Source organism: Ambystoma mexicanum, chromosome 7p (assembly GCF_040938575.1).
Source record: "Ambystoma mexicanum isolate Mex_15411 chromosome 7p, UKY_AmexF1_1, whole genome shotgun sequence".
Taxonomy (NCBI): domain Eukaryota; kingdom Metazoa; phylum Chordata; class Amphibia; order Caudata; family Ambystomatidae; genus Ambystoma; species Ambystoma mexicanum.
Window position 1 is genome coordinate 63471269 of NC_090939.1, and position 16789 is coordinate 63488057.

General features: G+C 45.7%; 1 protein-coding gene across 4 annotated transcripts in view; it reads right to left on the reverse strand.

Annotated features, from left to right (window-relative positions):
* Positions 1–16789, reverse strand: part of LOC138525691 (immunoglobulin superfamily member 2-like) — a 172311-nt gene that overhangs the window by 17664 nt on the left and 137858 nt on the right. The gene's annotated exons all lie outside the window — the stretch shown is intronic.

A 16789-nucleotide genomic window follows, 5' to 3' on the forward strand; every position in this document is an offset into this window, starting at 1 on the left:
TGGTGGCTGGTGTTGATTTTGCTATATGTTGTTTGATCTTGAGTTGTGTCGGGGTGTGAGGTGGTCTCTGGTGCTGGGGTAGAGTTATATTTACATAGATGTTTTTCATAAACATATAGTTATCAAATTATAAGTATTATATGTTAGGCTATTGGACAACGGCAGTTCATTCATTTTATTCTTTTGACCACCATGACTAACTGTAGACATAAACATGTTGTTACAGTATTTGTAAATAGGTTGTGGCAGGTGCTATATTTCTTATGCCCACTTGTTTAGAGGTTGCCAGGCTCTCAGCTCTTGGCATCATAACATGGTGTCAGGTCTCCCAGGCAACTTGGAATCTTACAACATTCCATGGTCATGTGTATAAATTGACGTGCTGTCAGTGTTCATAGGAGAGAGAAACAACATACTGAACAGGCCTCCTTTGATAATAAATACTTTTACTAAAATAACTCACCTGTCTCCTGTGGATGATTCAGGACACTTCAGTTAGATATACAGTGTGCTGCTAATGGAACAGGATAAAGAAAGCTAAGACCTGCAAGCCTAAACAGCGTAATCAAACACCACTAATAAAATCAAGTGGTGTGGGGGGCTCTGCCCTGTGATTTCTTCTCACTGGTCTGTTTTAGGTTTTGCAATTCCTGCAAAAGTTAAGTCTACTTTACAACCATAAGAACAGTTACGTCGGATCACACCTTGTCTTGAATGATGACAGAGGCAAGATGCTAATGAGGTTACATGTTACTTGTATTAACTATCAACATTCACCAGTAAAAGGACATGGTGTTTAATGTTCATTTTTCATCTCAGTTACATGAGGTTTCAGGTAACCTTTATTAAGAATCAGCTTCCACCAGTGAAATGATCTGGTTCTCCAATCTTCATTCTTCATCTCAGTTACATGAGGTTTCAGGTAACCTTTATTAAGAATCAGCCTCCATCAGTGAAATTATCTGGTTCGCCAATCTTCATTCTTCATCCCAGTTACATGAGGCTTCAGGTAACCTTTATTAAGAATCAGCTACCACCAGTGAAATGATCTGGTTCTCCAATATTCATTCTTCATCTCAGTTACGTGAGGTTTCAAGTAACCTTTATTAAGAATCAGCTTCCACCAGTGAAATGATCTGGTTCTCCAATCTTCATTCTTCATCTCATTTACGTGAGGCTTCAGGTAACCTTTATTAAGAATCAGCTTCCACCAGTGAAATGATCTGGTTCTCCAATCTTCATTCTTCATTTCATTTACATGAGGCCTCAGGTAACCTTTATTAAGAATCAGCTTCCACCAGTGAAATGATCTGGTTCTCCAATCTTCATTCTTCATCTCATTTACATGAGGCTTCAGGTAACCTTTATTAAGAATCAGCTTCCACCAGTGAAATGATCTGGTTCTCCAATCTTCATTCTTCATCTCATTTACATGAGGCTTCAGGTAACCTTTATTAAGAATCAGTTCCACCAGTGAAATGATCTGGTTCTCCAATCTTCATTCTTCATCCAAGTTACATGAGGTTTCAGGTAACCTTTATTAAGAATCAGCTTCCACCAGTGAAATGATCTGGTTCTCCAATCTTCATTCTTCATCTCATTTACATGAGGCTTCAGGTAACCTTTATTAAGAATCAGCTTCCACCAGTAAAATGATCTGGTTCTCCAATCTTCATTCTTCATCTAAGTTACATGAGGTTTCAGGTAACCTTTTTTAAGAATCAGCTTCCACCAGTAAAATGATCTGGTTCTCCAATCTTCATTCTTCATCTAAGTTACATGAGGTTTCAGGTAACCTTTTTTAAGAATCAGCTTCCACCAGTGAAATGATCGGGTTCTCCAATCTTCATTCTTCATCTCAGTTACATAAGTTAACAGGTTACTCGTGTAAAGGGTCAGCATCCACTGGTAAATGGATCTGGTTCTTTAATCTTTATTCTTGATCTGAGTTACATGAGGTTACAGGTTACTTGCCTTAAAGGTCAGCATTCACCGGCCATCCTCAAAGCTTTACATTCATCTCCAACTGACACTCAAGAAACTCTCCCATGGGTCACATGTCCAGGGTGCCAAGTATCGCACAATTCCATGTCTCATACTACCAACACTCACCCCGATGTATGTATTCAAGGCATAACAGGATGTCAAACATCTACCTGTAACCGCCCATGAAGACAGAGTTCATCCTCATCATAGTCCCCACCAAGAAGGCTCACATACAAAACTAGGAACTGGAAATTAAACTTTGTGGCTTACCAGATCTCACTTCTTTGCAATATCAATCCCTCCTTCGCTGTCACAGAATTCAGAAGCTTCATCCAAGCCCTGCTCCCATTCATGTGGTAAAGCAACAGGGCCTGGATGATGGATGGTAGCAACACTCTTCTTTACATACATCAGCTTCCTCTGTGGCTGCTTGAAAAGCTGTGCGGCATGTCAACTCATCACTGAACTTAAGGAATGTGATGTCACTTCCTCAAAGCTTCACAAGCTTCACTAGTCACTCCTCCAAACCTGTATCACCTTAAAGTGTAGACCATATGTATAACATATATGAATATTCTTTCTTTAAAAAATAAACTGTTTATTGAGTGTGTAACGATTTGCCAAGGATCATTCATCGTTCCACTTAATACAGGATTATATTTGGTTAAACTTTGTTGAACAATCTATACTCAAGTGAGAAGACATTTTCAGATGTGGTCGATTCCGGCTTATTGGAACAGGTACGATTACCAAGATTGGATTCAGCAGCCGGAGAGGTCTAGGAAGCAACCCCTGGAGGAAGGGGAACTCCCAGCGGCGATGAATTTGCTGTGATGCGACCGGTCGCCGGGGACCGATGGCCTAACAGTCAAATTTAACATAGTTACATGGATATATTGGTTCACATGCTGAAAGGTGTGCATCATAACACCTTCACAACGGGGTTCCTACTGGAGTCCATGTGTGAGGCGATGGTGATTGTGCGCCTGAACTCTCAGAAAGATTGTGAATCGTATCGTCCTATTTCATTAGTTTATATTGATGCAAACATTCTTGGGAAGGCGATTGCCATGAGATTGTCTGGTCTAGTTACAGAACTAGTGCATGTGGATAATTGCGGGTTTGTGGAGGTAGAAATACCTCCCTGAAACTTAGGAGGCTACATTATATTATGGACATGACCAAGTATTCAACTGAGGAGTTAGCACTTAAGTTCTTGGATGTGGTTAATACCTTTGATCCAGTGGAGTGGGATTGGTTATGCAAGGCCCAGGAAAATGATGGCCTACGTAGGCTCAAACATTCTGAGATGGATCTGTCTGTTGTACCCAAGACGGATGGCAAGGGTTACAACGGGAGATATGATTTTTTTCAGATGGACCAGGGCACTAGACAAGGGATGTCCAGTATCTCTGAGCCTTTTTATCTTGGCCCTGTTGCCCTTTGGCTGGATACTTTCAACATTGTATGTCTGAGGTGGGCATAGTTGTGAGGGGACATAATCTTATAACTCTGTCTGCGTTTGACATTCCTATTGTAAATGTGTAACCCCCTGTATAAAGTCCAGATCATATTAGAGATTCTTGAGAATTTCAGTAGACACCCTGGCTTCCGGATGAATTGGGAGACATCGAAAGTTTCCCACTGGCGCATATGAGTAATAGGTTAATGGATTATTACCCACAACGGGGAATACAGTGGGAGTTTGAATCATTCAAGTACTTGGGGGTTCAAATGTCTGCTATCCAGGAGTGGTGTGCCACCAATGATCTCTGCATTAATGCCAGTATGACCGAGATTCTCCTCATCGGCACACCCGCTCCCTCCTTTCCTGTCACTCTCTGGCCGGCCTCTCGTGGCACTCTTCCTGATCGCACCTGTGAGGTTAAAAATCTCGGGGTCATCTTTGACTTCACTCTCTCCTTCTCTCCTCACATCTCTGACGTATCTAATAAGTCACACTACCAGCTACACCTCCTCAGAGGTATCCTTCCTTTCCTCTCCTTCCCCCAGAAGCTCACTGTCTCTAGAGCCCTGGTTCTCTCTAAGCTGGACTACTGTAACAGCCTCTATCTTAATCTGCCCGCCTCTACTCTCCGCCCTTTGCAACTCATCCAGAACAGGACTGCAAGACTTGTCCTTGGCCTCAAGCCCAGGGACCGTATCTCTCCAGGACTGAAATCACTACACTGGCTCCCAGTGGCTGCGAGGATTAAGTTCAAAACCCTCTGCATTGTCCACAAGGCCTTCTGGGGCCTGGGGCCTCAATACATTCAACTGTCTCTTCCTAAATATCTTCCTTCTCGAGCTCTTCGTTCATCCGCCTCCAACTCCCTCAGGGTCAGCCGCTTCTCTAAGCAACGAGTTGGTGGTAGATCTTTCTTCGGCTGGTGCCTCCCTCTGGAACAGCCTCCCTGCCTCCCTGAAACTTGAGGAGAATAATTTCCGGTTCCGGAAGCACCTCAAAACCTTTCTCTTTGCTTCTGCTTTTTCTCCTCCTCTCCCCTGCTGACTTCCTGGCTGTTACTGAAACTGCACTGATTACCTGGTCACCCTCTGATCTCGGGCCCAGGTCCCCTTCCAGTCACACTCCTGCACTGCCTTCCTGGCAACCCCCGCACTTGGGGACTGTTTTCTGTATCCCTACATTCCCACTACCAGCACTTGACACCTGATGTCTACACTTAGCCTTGCACTTCCCACCTGCTGGCCATACTTTTACTTATTGTTATTTATTTTATTATCCCATGTGCTGCACTGTCCCCTCCCCCCCGCACTTTACACCTTCCCATGCACTTGCACAATCAGAATGACACCTGGCATGGTACGATCATTGTCTGTCTTCCCTCCGCACCCTCTCCCTTGCCGCATCACGCCTTGAAACACTTGTGTATAGGTGCGTTATAAATGCCATATCATATCATATCAGATTGTTCACGAATTGGAGGAGACGTTTGTACATTACCTCCTTCACTGATAGGTAGGGTGGCCTTGTGTAAAATGGTCGTTCTGCGTAGGCTGCTGTATATTTTTTAATATCCATTACATGATTAAGCAGGCCTTTTAAAGATGTTGGATGGCAAGATAGTTGAACTGCACTTAGTTTCGAGTAGACAGAGAGTGGTGCTAAAGACCCTGAGGACATTTTATCAAGCCAGGGGTCAGACATTGCTGGACTATGAGCTGTAGTTGTGGCTACCCAACTACAGCGTGGTTGAGATGGGATGACTCAGGGGAGGGAGAATTGATTTGGTTGTTTGGAGATCTCCTGCATCACCTTCAGTGTATTGAGCTGCTGTGGGACACAGCGGGACAGATGGGGGGGGGCTTGCGTGGTTCAGGTGCCGCGGGCGTGGAGGAGATTAGTATTGAGGCGTCAGCTGCAGGATGTGTACTGTCCGGGAGCTATCCTTGAGCTTTGATGCAGATGTTCGATGGATAGTTAGAGACATGGGTCTCTCTGCATTATATGGGTCTGGTTGCAGGTCTATGGAGGATTTCTTTGGGGAAGGCATTTTACTCCCCTTTTCACAATGGGCTGAGATCTATCATAAGCCCAGAGTGCATCTTATGGCTTACACCAGCGTGGTTCGGAGATTGTCCGAATTATGGTCAGCTATTCCAACTGAACAGAACCTCCGACTAGGTTATAGATGCTCCTTTCAATGAGGGACGGGAAGGGGTCGATTTCAGAGATGTAAAAATTGTTAGTGATTGCACAGCGAACCGCAGCTCCTGTGTCCCAGGCTAAATGGGAAAAGGACTTAGGTTAGTCTATGTTGCACCAAAAATGGCGCAAGACATGGGAACAGGTATTGAAAGTATCTCGGAAAGCCTGATTCAAATTAATTTACTAAAATGTTCTTGATAAGGCGTACATGGCTCCAGCAGAAATGCATATGGTTAACCCCTACCGGCCTCATACTTTCCCCAGGTGTTCGCAGGGATCGGCCGAGTTCTGGCATATGATATGGGAGTGCCCCACGATCCGGAGGTTTTGGAGGGAAGTGATAGATTTATTTATTAAAATTCTTATATCGTCGTGCCACATGCCCGTAGGCCTCAGGGCACGCACAAGCAAGACACAAATAGACGACCAAACAGATAGCATTAAAACAATGCGAGGGGGGCATACCAAGGGAAGAACTCTGAGTCAAGTAGAAAGCATTAAAGCCCCCGGGAAGCGGGCCATTGGACCTAGTCAGGCAGAAGATTGAACAGATGCGCCTTTAGCTCCTTTTTAAACTTAACTGTTGTATCCACAACTCTGAGCTCCAGCCGAGGCAAATTCCACAAGTAGGACCTTGCACACTGAAGCTGCGGGTGCCAGCCTTTACGAGTATAAACAGGATCAATGAGTTATTATGTGGTGCCTACGAGTACATACCTCCACATGTACACTGGGGAAACTGCCATGAGGCAAGAAAGATAGGCACAGGAATAGAATAGCAAAGTTCCTCTTGTTATTGGTGAAACGCCGGTTGGCAATTTCGTGGAAGCATCCTGAGGGTCTGCTTATTGGGAAATGGGTCCTGGATATTAAGAAGAGGGGCTGGGCGTAGAAATTGAGATTCTGCGCACAACTAGAGAGGTTGAACAGGAGGAAGGGATTGTTACTGACTGGGGTCAATTGTTAAATGTTCTCACAACTTTCCCAGAAGAAAAGCCTCCACGAGGAGGTGGTTATATTGCAGGCTGGGTAGGGAGTGGAAGGTCTGTACTTAGAATTGGAAGAGTGAGTGAGGGGTGGGCCAGGCATCGGGGGAGGAAGTGGGGGTGATATTGTGGAGTGTCTTTGAACGGTTGGCTGTGTAAAAGAATAGAAGGATGGAATCGGAGGGTAGCACAGGAGGAGAGGGACTTCTTTTGGGGTAGGCAGCGACTGGTGGACTCCTTCATCCCGAGGCTCATTGGAACGGACACATGATGTATGGTCGAAATGGACTGTTTCATTCTCTCTTTGCACTGTAGCTCCCCTGAGGTTTGATTATTTAAAAAGACATTAGAAAAAAACTGTGTTGAACAACCGCCAACAGTGATCAGTGGCCTATACTCAAAAGTGAAAAACAGTGTGGTGGGAACGTAATAAAAGAATTGTTCTATATTCTTTAGGAGATCATTTGAAAGATAGGTTTACCCCTCATAACGTTTAATCCTTAGCATTTCAAGAAATAAATAGTAATAATTTGTTTTTCATATAGCGCTTTAATCTAAAGCGCTTTACATAGGACATATTTACATACATTACTACCCAATCGAAATTGATACTCATTTATCGAGCTCGGAAGGATGAAAGGCTGAGTTGGCCTTGCCGGGATTTGCATTGGCGACCTGCAGTTCAAACACAGAACACAACAAAGCATTTAACCTTCTGAGCCATCTTACCAGCAAGTGGCAGCTGTGCGCAAGGGGTGCATTTATCTGTATCAATACGTGATGGGCATTGCCACCCTCTACGGGGGCCTCTGCAGTACCAGAGACCGCAACATCACCAGAGCAGAATCTAAGAGATATAAGAAGGAAAGAAAAAGAAAGCAGACCACCAAGACACCCTGACACTGGAATACCATGCTAGCGCACATCTGGTGGGCCATGTCCCTCATGCACTTCAGAACGGAACTGAGGGCCCCACTGCAGCTCTCTGCATTCGTACCAACGCTCCCTTGCCCTGTGGTGTCTATCTAGGTGTGCACCATATGAATCCAAGACTTACAAGTATTGAAAATGTAGACGACTTCTTATTTGCTTTAAGAAACTCGAGCGATACTTGGTATATCTTGGTTTGTCTGTGCAATGCTTTGTTACAAATTGTACCTTTATGATATAATAAACTTTAAAGATCCGTTTCCATGTATTTCATACACATTAGTTTGCAAATAGAGTGTGATCAGGCCCGACTTGACCCTGCGGTAGGACTTCCATCAGCACAATGGTATCCCTGGTGACAGGATACTCTCCTGAGCACTCAGCAGTGAGGGGTTGGGTCAGTGCATCCAGAAGGGTGATCCTGCAGAGCACACCTACCACTCTGAAGTAGGAACGGGTGGCAAGGGTTCACCTTGCGGGAATCATCCAGAAGGCTATTGCATCGGACACCAATAGAGAAGACTAACTTCGGAAGATGGAACTTGAACCCGAATCCGGTGAAAGTAGAAATGATCGAGAAATACTGGTGGGGAGTACAACCTCCTAAACCAGGCACAAGTTCTGGGCACAGGTTCCAGAATTATGCTGACGACACACAAATCATCTTGGAACTTTCTGGCATCCCACAAAATAACCTAACCACTGGTTGGGACCTCTGCATATTGAACGACATGAAATTTCCATAAACGTAACCAATCAAAAACAGAGTTTGTGGTACTTCACACTGGGAGAGTTCAACCAGATGTATTTTGTCCCAGTAATGCATCAACACTTCAGACAAAGGTAAATCCCTTGGAATACTATTAGATTCTAACCAGCCTATGTCCCCACCACAAGTCAATTCATTGGAGAATCGTCTTCGTACCATCTGATGTTAATTAAGCAAATACGCCATTTGCTTTCCAAACAGAATTGTGCTGCCGTAGCCCATGCAATAATCGGTGAAACACCAGGTGATTGCAATGTCATATATCTGGGCTTAAATGGAAAGACCTCAAGGAGAGTGCAGGTTATTATTCTGCAGTACGAATTGTGGCCGGTATGCCCAGAAGAACGCATCATCGCTACCGTTCTCAAAAAGCTCCCTTGGTTTCGGGTGGTGGGCAGTTTAAAGGACTGACTCTGGTGTTAAAGCTCTTAGATGGACTGGCACCATTCTACCTGAAGAAGACAAAGTCACGGTATTTGCCAATACACTCACTGGTATCACCCAACTTATAGTGGCTCGCTATAATACCACCGTTTATGTGGAAGAGAGCTTTTGTGGATGATTCTTCCAGGTAGCAACAACCTCTCTTTGGAACTCTCTACCCTTAAATCTTCTTCGACAGACACTCTTTTTTTTCTTTTTGACACAAACTTAAAACCTACTTGTTTTAATTAGCTCATCAATCAGAACACCTTAATGATATCTTCCCACTGAGTAGAATGTACTCTGTGTCCTTAATATCCGTTAGTGGTCTTTCCACTGCTTGTACATGCGCCTAAGAGATCTCGTTATAATCCGCGCGTTGGTACCTGGAAATGGTTGTAGCGTGTGGCGGGTCAGAAGAAGGACACGGACAGAATGACGACATTTCCAAAAGTATTTATTAAAGAATACAAATAAGGGCTCTCTTTCCCTTTCGCTATGTGGGATTTCCATACGTATGTAAATAAGTAAGGTGCTCGTCAGTCGTCAAGGAATGTCCAAAGGAAAACGTCCACTGTCCAAAACTAATACTAACCGACCCAACCACTATGTTAAGAAACTAAGGTCAGGAGAATGGCCCTCTTCTCCTGATGGTTGTTTCTGGTATCTGTCCTCTTTTACTTTCTTCTTAATGTACACATCTCAGATACTCTCTGGTCACCTTCTGTATCAGTTCTTCTTACTCTCTCATAAGGGTTTTGGCTTTTCTCTCCTGTTTAGGGATGGCTTTCCATACTTCCCTTCTTAACCTTTGTTGTATCCCTTGATCCAGGTAAAGGGGCGCTCGGTAGTCTTGTAAAGTACTGTTTCCTATATGTACTTTGCTTTGTGTCTCTTTTGTCCTATGTACTTCACTTGTCTTTGTTACCTAACATTCTCTCTCTGAAATGCTCCGCTCTGTGCTTATTGAATGACGGGGTACCTTCCCCTCTTCCCAGGTTATTGTTACCCAATGTTTACCAATCTCCCTCTCAGTGTTAGTCGTGGTTCTCTTTCTTACATTATTACAGTTCAAGTTCATTAACTTTTCTTTCAAGGTTTCATCAATTATATTGGGCCAAGTTTCTTGGATTGCATAATAAGTCCTTGGCGGTCTCCCGTTCTCCCTGTTACCTCCAATGTTGCAGGGGGATATCGCCAGGGCCTGTAGTGAACTAGGACCTTCTCCTCTGCTTTGTTTCTCTTTTGGTTGATTCTCGGTAGCGTCCTCTTTTTTCCACTTCCTCTCATTCACTCAGCATCTCGGTATGCATTCTCGACACGGGACCATTAGCTGGCCTTCAGCATTGTGGTATCGGCATCATTATGCGGGCAGCCGGCCCACCACAACGTTCTTGTTGTCACACCACCACCGGGTATGGCTTCCTGTTTCTTTGGCTTCTCAGGATCTACACCCCCCCCCCCCAGATCTCCAGCATTTGCGTCTCACGTTCAGAGCAGTTCTGAATGTTGTGGGCTCCGCCGGTCTCTCTAGCTCTCCCTTCTTCAGGTGTTACGCTTTCAGGGGGCCTCCCCTGCCTGCTTATGCATTCCTCTCACTCCCCTTCATTCGGCGTGTACTCCTTCAACCTCCTCATGGCAGTTATTTGGAGGTTATTCTTTAAAGGGATAGATTAACTTTTTGACTTATAATGGTAAAAGTCCGTTTTCTCTTCAGCCAAGTCTATATGGTTTTGCACCTCGGATAGTCCGATGTATGCCAACATGAGGAAAGGCGGAGGAAGTTCCTCAGCGGAATGGAAGTTTGTGTCCTTTAAGGGGAAGTCTCTCCCAGTGAGGTCCCACATGCCCAATCCCCTACGGAGGGTCTTGTGAAGTGTGCTCACCTCCCCAGCCTCACAGGGGGAGGCTCCCCCTTGGGGGAAAAAGACAAATTCCCTCGGTTCATCACAAGCGCTATACAAATACAGTCTCATTTAATTTCATTTCATATTTCAACTGGACACTATTCTAGAAGTGCCAGTGGAACCAGGGATTATATCAGAAACAATGTTCATCTAACTCATCCATACGGAGGAAATGGGTTAACTCGCACATTACACACACACAAATGTACACAGTTGATTCTGGCCAGGTGCCAAGGTGTTGTGCTGTGCATTCTTTGCCAAGTCAAAGGCCTTCCTGAAGTGTGCACACACAAAAATGAACTTTGCAGAATATGCAGTTTGGTGCCCGTCCCTATCGGTGCCCATTGATGACATCCATGAAGAAAGTGTGTTTCCATGTGAGGAGGTGCTCATAATTCTGGTGGTGACACAGTCCTCTACAGCAAGGGTTGGGCCTCTCCTGGGCAGTCTAGGTGCACATCATCTTTTTCATGGCCCATACCTGCTCTGCAAGAGCACACCGAACCCCTGATCATGGTATGCAAGTCTTTGCTAAATGGAATTAAATGTGGCTGGCGGGCATCTTCCCATGTCCCTGGCAGAGACAGATAGGGTAACTACATGGCCAAGGAAGCCGGGCCGGGCGAGAAGCACACATTTCCCTGCACCACCTAGGAGGACCCACATGGCTCCCGCGTGCTGCCTGGCCCTCCTCTTCATGGCACATCTCATGCATGTCCAATCCTTGGCTTCCTCCAGTTGCAAAATGAATGGTGGTGCTAAAGAGCTACTTATGAACCACAACTATGTAGCCTCAGGAGGTGGCACTAAGGTACCACGTATGAGCCAAAACTCTGCAGCCTTAAGACACCAAGACGGCGGGAGGATGATACTTGTTTTTTTGTCTTATTAAGTGTGAGTTTTATGATGGTTTTGGTTTATTATAAAACCATTACAACAAGACAATTGATGAACTCACTTAGAAAGAAAAATTGGAAAGAAGTTAATCAGCGCAATTTCATGACTGTTACATCCTCAAAACACAACCCACAAAATCATCTCAACCTTAAAGCCTGGTACATAATTATTCACAGCAAAAATGAAGAGTTGAAATATTCATAAAATGTACAAGTAGCAATTCACTTGAAAATTCATTCCACCACCTTATAATGTTAAACCTAGTTCGATGCAAGATGCGTTATTAGTCAGCATAATGCGTATAAAACCCGCGACCAGTGCAAATCTTTGCAATAGAAAAATAGCAGGAGAATCATTTCAGGAGTTTTCCCACACAGACCACAAAGCCAGTTTTCTCTAGAAAGGCAGCTCCACGGTCCCTTCATGTACGAATATGCGTCTGGTTACTTTGAAATTGAATAACCACCGAAACGTGGATATGACAGGATTCCAGCTCTGTTTTTGCAGACAATGCTGTTCTTCTCTCTACCTCCCCCACGGGCCTTAGAACCACTATAGAGGGTTTCCTATGCAAAGGCAAGGCGCTGCATCTAGAAATGACCACAGTGAAAACAAAGACCCAATCACTCTAAACGTTGACAGCTGGTGGAAGGAGGAGATTGACACAAAGGTGGCATGTTTTTGGAAAAGTCCTCGCTATCTCCAACTTCGAAGAGGGATGTCCCTGCCTCAAAACGAATACTAAAAGGGTCTGTCAGGATGTCCACCAAAGAATAAAACACTGTCCTGTGTCAAAACCTACTTCTATCCCTCACACTACAAACCTGCTGAAGATTAAACTAACACAAAGTTCTTTCTTTCGCCTGTTTCTGGATTGTTACTTAACCAAAATGTTCCTTCAAACATGAAGATCAGGGGGGATGACTCCCTTTCCCTGCTATATCTTGATATAATGTCCAAAAACGATCCAGGGGGAATGACTCCCTTTCCCTGGCATCACCAATCTGCAGGTTTCAAAACAATCTTTATACAATGTTTTCTCCGGGAGAATGGCTCCCATTCCCTGGTGTGATTCTCTACAAGTTCCCAAACAACCAGGGAGAATGACTGCCTTCTCCTGGTATGTCTTGAAATATTGTCCGAAAAGGCCAGGGACAATGACTCCTTTCCCCTGGCACCACCAATTTGACTTATGTCAGGACCAGGTCCCTTCTCTTGGTCTGCTCTTGACACACCAAAGGCAGGGGGAATGACTCCCTTCCCCTGGCGTCTCTCTGCTTCTGTCCTATTACCAGGAGAATGACTCCCTTCTCCTGGTAGCCCTTGATGGTCAGAGCCCTGAGTTTGATATACATATGCCTTGGTAACTTGCTTTAATGTATCTTTGTTTTGGTCCCAGACCCTTCTTCTATCACCCGTGGTGTCCACTTCCCCACTGATTGGGTCCCAGACCCTTCCCTGGTGGCCAGTGGACTTTTCTTCCCCAATGCAATTGTGGACAGGGTCCCAGACCCTTCCCTTGTGGTCAGTGGACTTAACTTTGCCACTGTCTTGAGGGCAACCCGCTCTTATGCTCGCTTGGTTTTGCTTTGGGTCCCAGACCCTTATCTTGTTTGGGTTCCAACCCTTTCTTTACTTCTCTTTTTGCCGGGTCTGCTTGGTCCACTCTTCTTCCAAGTACTGCCATGAGGAGGATTACTTGTATCATCAAGTTCATTTACCTTGCACTCAGGATTTGTAATGAACATGTGTTTACTTTCAGGTTTTATGCCCCTACCTGTTCCCACGTTACACACGTTAACTTTGCTGGCTTCGGGACGCTCTCCCGGTTCTTCCTGGGGTATTGCTGAGTTTGGGAGCATTGAGCGTGTCTTACTTGTCTCCTGCTGCAGGTTCTTCATTCCCGCTTGTCTGGCTCGGGGTTTAGGCACTATTGCAGGAACACGCGGACCACCTTCTCCAGGTCACGCCACCGCTTCGCAGCCTCCAGACACATTCACGGCTAGCTCCACACCACCAGGCAAATCATTCATGCTGCCTGCTTCCCGGCTCCAGCATATAGCTCCTTTTGGCTTTCCCAGAGCAATCTCAGCTCAACCTTTGATTACCCCCGGGATGGACTGTCTCCTGTGCTGCTTTTCTTCTCGGCTGGCCCACATCCAAGACAGTTCTCTCTGTCACTGAGTCTGTCATCTGTTTTTATGTTGTTTTGGTGACCACTCCCCTGCAGAGCACTTGAAAGTTTTCTCTCGTTCCATGAGTCACTCTTCATGGATCCTTGGGGCCACCTTTTCTCAGTAGTTGCAGTGGAGTTGACATTTGCTTTTCGGACGATCTTCAACTCAGTTGATGGAATTGACATGATGTTACATTTTACATCTTGGATGATCATCTTTGTCTTGTGGAAGTGAAGACAGGCCAAAAAGGAGAAGGGCCGTGTAGGAGACCCCAGACAGAGCCACAGTTTTGGGTCAGGGAATTAACAGGCCCCAGTAAGGTGTGCGTTGTGTATGTGGACTGGGTCCTCCCTCTGTCAATAACAGGCAGGCTGCCCAAGAAAGTGAGAATACAAAAGAAGGCAGCACGTCTTTGCAGAGATCAGGAAACACATTTATTACAGACAGGGAAGTAGGCTCATTGCCAGCAGAGTAAGTTACGCACACTAGACATGGATGATTGTCTGCACTGGCCTGCGGGCACAAGGAGGGGCATTGATGAGAGGAATACTGGCACGGCACCCCCAGAGGGAGAGTGAGGACGAGTGAGTGAGGGAGAGTGAAGGGCAACGAGAGTGGCAGAGTAGGAGAGTGAGGGGCACAGAGAGAGACGGAGTGGGACAGTGAGGGGCACAGAGAGTGACACTGAAGGACACAGAGAGTGACACAGAGTGAGGGGCACAGAGAGTGACAGAGCATGAGGGGAGTAGGAGAGTGAGGGGCACAGAGAGAGACGGAGTGGGACAGTGAGGGGCACAGAGAGTGACACTGAAGGGCACAGAGAGTGACACAGAGTGAGGGGCACAGAGAGTGACAGAGCATGAGGGGCACAGAGAGTGAGGGGCACAGAGAGTGACAGAGTGAGGGGCACAGAGAGAGAAACACAGAGATAAACAGAGAGAGAGAGGCAGAGGGGCTGAGGCAAGGGCTGAGGAGAGCAGGTTGTGGAGGAAATGGCACAAGGGAATGGAAAGGGAGTAGGCCAGATTGGGAGAAGTGTACCTGCTTGGGTCTCAGTAGCTCCCCTGCCCCAACCCACGCGTCCAGCACTGCAGCAAAAAAGAGAGACCCAGCCCTGGTTGTCTATCCACTTATAAGGGTGTTGCTCCACCCCTGCAGAGCCCGCCCACAGGGTCCCAGGAGAAAGGGTCAGGAGGTCAAAATAGTTCCCAGAGTAGGGTAGGCTGGCACGTGCAGTCACAGTCCTCCTCCTCCACTGCTGTCCCAGGAAGGGAAGGAGGGATCAAGGAGGAAGTGGGCAGGGATGTGACGGGTGGGCAAACATCAAGGGACAACAGCAAAGGAAGGAGATGAAAGGGTTCCCCTCACCCTCCCCCTGTGGTGACCATAGCTGTTCTCATGAGTCCAGGGAGGAAGGGGCGGGAATCAAAGAGTGCAGCATAGCCCGGCTCCCTTGCTGAGCAAGACAGTCCACGTGACAGAAAGGGGAGGCGGAGGTCACAGGATGGGGGCAGCTGGGTACACATGCTGGGACTGGGGAGGTGAAGGAGAGGGCAAGAGTTCCTCAAGAAGAGGTAATTCATTGGCCGTAAAACTGGCAGCTGTTGGCTGTGCCTGGGGTGGGAACAAGTTTACAAGATGAAAAATACAGTGGGGGTTGAACAGTCATGTAATACATTGAAATGCACGTTCAGTCATATACAGTATGATATGAGAATACATTAATGGCAATGAAAAATACAATTATGCAATACATTAAAATGCACCATGTGACATGCCATGCATTAAAATGCAACAAGTGACCTATATGAGAAACACAGGTATCCACCCGTGGAGACTCATTTCCACAGTCTCATTTGGTGAAACTGACCTGATATTGCAATAGCACATGGTTGTGTGGAAGAGGGATAAAGGAGTGATAGAGGTTTCGGGTAGGTTTGGGTGTGGTGTTGTCACTCACCATGAGGTCCTCCTACATTAAACCACCCCTAGGGGGACTATTGGGTATCAGCCTCACCTCCCTGGCCTCATGAGAAGGGGATCCTTCCTCGGGAGAAGTGACGACACCTAGTGAATAGTTACACTAGACGTTAGGGTGGACGGTTGTAGACTGGAGCAAGTTCTAGTTTATGACTATCTGAGCATTCGATTTTCTGAGTCTGGTTCATGGATGGACCATCTAGGTAAAGCCCGGAATAATCTGGAAAAGTACGGCAGAGCTATTAGAGGTTTTATTCCAGACATGGAAGTGGTGCCGTGACCCCGACATTAGAAATCTATAAAAAGCATGCAAAAGCAGAAGCCCTTATAGTTACTTATAGGGACATCTATAGGTAAGTACGGAAACTTTCTTCCTTAAAAGAATACTTTCAGAGAAGGTTAACCTTGTATCATTTGTCGAGTATTAACATTCATTTCAGGCAAGGATTTCCCTAGTTTGAACCTTTTAATTTGTACTGCGATGCCTTGATGCAACCCCAAAAAAGAAGCCAAACCTTAAATTCAATGTTAAGTTTCACTGCCTTTGGCACCTAAAATATCAGCCCCAATTTGCCACCACAAAAGCTGGCATGCCCAAGGCTGGGATTAATGGACCAACAGAATCCCTCCCACACTGAGGCCCTGATTCACAGAGCATTTTCCAATGGGGTTTTGCCATTATAAAACGCTTCTTTGAATTAGGCCCTGAGTATTGGTTTTCAGACATCGCTTTTATGACCTGCAGTGCTCAAAACAGATTCCTAAATAAAGGCAACAACTATCCAAATGCCAACTTTTCTCTTGTTCTTTTTCTTTAACGGCCATGATTTATTTTTAAATCGATTTTACATTCTGTGAAAGAATAACAAGAGATTACAATTCTGGCCCACACAAACGTGGTTCCGAAGGGCTTGCGGTTATTCTAGGTTTACTTCAAACTCTTAGGTGCCGCTATTTTATCCTGGAAAATCCCCTGTACCCCTAAACCACTCTTCAATCCCCACGTCGGACTACAAATCCGCCCAAACATCTTACGAGACTGAAGTGGGAGAATGGAACAAAAG